This window comes from Myotis davidii, unplaced genomic scaffold, assembly GCF_000327345.1.
Source record: "Myotis davidii unplaced genomic scaffold, ASM32734v1 scaffold762, whole genome shotgun sequence".
Lineage (NCBI taxonomy): Eukaryota > Metazoa > Chordata > Mammalia > Chiroptera > Vespertilionidae > Myotis > Myotis davidii.
This window is the reverse complement of record NW_006293699.1, coordinates 1808612-1810985: the sequence shown is the minus strand read 5'-3', so window position 1 is coordinate 1810985 and position 2374 is coordinate 1808612.

The window sequence follows — 2374 nt, the reverse complement described above, 5'->3', positions numbered from 1 at the left end:
TGCTGCAAAGCCCCCAAATCCTAGGGCCATCTTGGTAGCCTGGGAACAGAAGGTGTCCAGGATCGGGACTAACCTTAAAGGCACCATCCCTGCACCACCTGGGGAAGAAAGGCGGTCATTGTCTACCACGCTATTCCCTCCTCGACGCTCCTCGACTTCCTGACTTCCCTTTCTTTAGCTGTAGACATGCACGGAGCGGGGACAGGGTTTCCGGAGCAGGGACAGGGTAGAAAGCAGAACATCGCGCTTGCTAATCGGTCTTCCCCAGAGGAGCAGTGACGCGGTGAGTTTTCTTGTAACAGGAGGGATTCCCTGGAGCCAGGTGCCCACCAGCCTGAGCCTCCTCCCCCACAGAGACCAGAGGGACCATAACATCTCACAGGATGGCTCAGGCCCTTGAGAGAGACAGGCCTGGGTCATAAAAACATTTACCTCTCAGTGAGACAGAAAACATTCACACTTCAAGTTTTCTAAAGAAAGTGCTCTAAGGAAAGGGAGCAGGCACCTGGAGTCAGGGAGGGGCCGTCTGGAGTGCAGTCAGCGAGGGGAACACCATGGGCTCAGTCTCCGTCATTACTCACGCTTCTCAGGAACCAGGTTCCATCAGGGACGGCCAAGGAGGAGGAAAGGCCACGGGCCGAAAATCGGAAGGATTGCCTTTGAATTCTGGTCCACAACCCGGAGCAAACAACTTTGGTTTTGATATTCAGATCCTACGTCTGTAAAGTAGATAAACAGGTGATGAATTGGGGCCATTTATTTTCATCCTGAAGATATATTAACCTCCCCGCCACAGTCCAGCTGAGAGTTGCGGCTCTCGGGCAGATTCAGTCTGGGATACATGAGCCCTGGAGCTGGCCAGCACCCGGCTTTGCAGTCCCCCCAGCACATCTGGGACAACCCTCTCTCCCCCTTTGGAGTCGGGGCTCTGTCCCCGGAGACGTGTAGGGTGCCTGGTCCCCTTCAGCCCCAGACGTATATGACCGCTTAGGCATGCACCCTGGCCTCGCCCTCGGGTAATGACTTGCCACGCAGGCATGGATGGCACAACCTTGCTGCACCTCATCTGAGTGTGGCGACCAGAGAACAATAAAAAGAAGGATAGTTACAAGCAACCACGCCAGCAGGGAGTGTGAGAGCTCACCCCTGGCCGCTCGGAGGGTCTCAGCAGCGACCGCCATGGGAGAGAAGGGGTCTCCTACGATGAGCTCTTCTTCCTTGACCGCTGTGTCCCCACCATTCCACGTCACCATCTCCCATGACCCTAAGCGCCTGACCGGAGCCGGTGAGGCGTCCGCCACGGCCCCTAGGTCTTTGAGTCCTGGAGGAAGTGGAGAGTGGTGGGACCAGCGGGGGACAGAGTCACCCACAGAGGGCTCTCCCATGCGATACGTCCACAGGCTCACTGGGCACAGCATTGAAATGTTGGCCCCTCTCTGCCTCTGGGCCCCTGGGAAATAAACTCACCCCTTTTCCTAAAGGCACAGCCCCTCACAGGTGGGCTCTGACTCCCTCAGGGACTGTGCTGAGTCTTTCTGGCCCAGCTTTGCTCTCTCCGCGGAGAATGGGGGTCCACTCAGGTGCCTGAGGGAACCCTTCCATCTCCTGGTGGCCTGTGGGAGGCCTTAAGGGAAGTGCTATAGGGAGCACCCCACCCTGCTGTCATCAGACCCAGGCCCCTCCTACCCCCATCCCCTTGACACAGGAGGTCTCTGAACCCCCTGTCCGTCCCTGGAGACGGAGACTGGTGCCCACCGGGGGGGACAAGGGACGTGTGCATTCCTCCGGAGTGACCAGAGGCCTTTGTTCATGACTCACATGAAATGCGCATTCAATGTCTACCCTGTTTACATTAACACATATTAACCTCATTCAATGCCCGAGAGGGCTTGGGAAATGGGGAAGGTGGAGAGGACATGGGAGTCCGCTTATGCCAAAGTGAAGGGAGGCCACGATGTGCCGGTCCTGGCGCCGTGGACCACAGAGCAGAAGGCCGGCGTTCACGGGGGACGCCCTGGGCAGCAGCCCCGGTGCTTCAGTTTTCAGACCTAAGCAGCGGGCCGAGTTAGTGAAGACCGTGAGTAAGACAGCTGTTATACCTGCCACTCGGGGAACGTTGGGTGTGTTGTGAGTAGTAACTGAGTTGCCAAGGACAACGAATATAAGCATTTGAAAGTGTCAGAAGGAAGCAAAGTCAGCCTATTGCTACGCAGGACTGGCCCTGGGGTGGTCCGTCTGTCCCACTGAGGACGCGGCCCCGCACCTTTTCCCTGAACCCGTTCCCCGCTTCTCCACCCTTGTCATGCATTCCGGCAACGAGGACTAATGGGAGGTCATCCTTTGCTGATCCTTGTTGCTGAAAGCATTTCCGTGC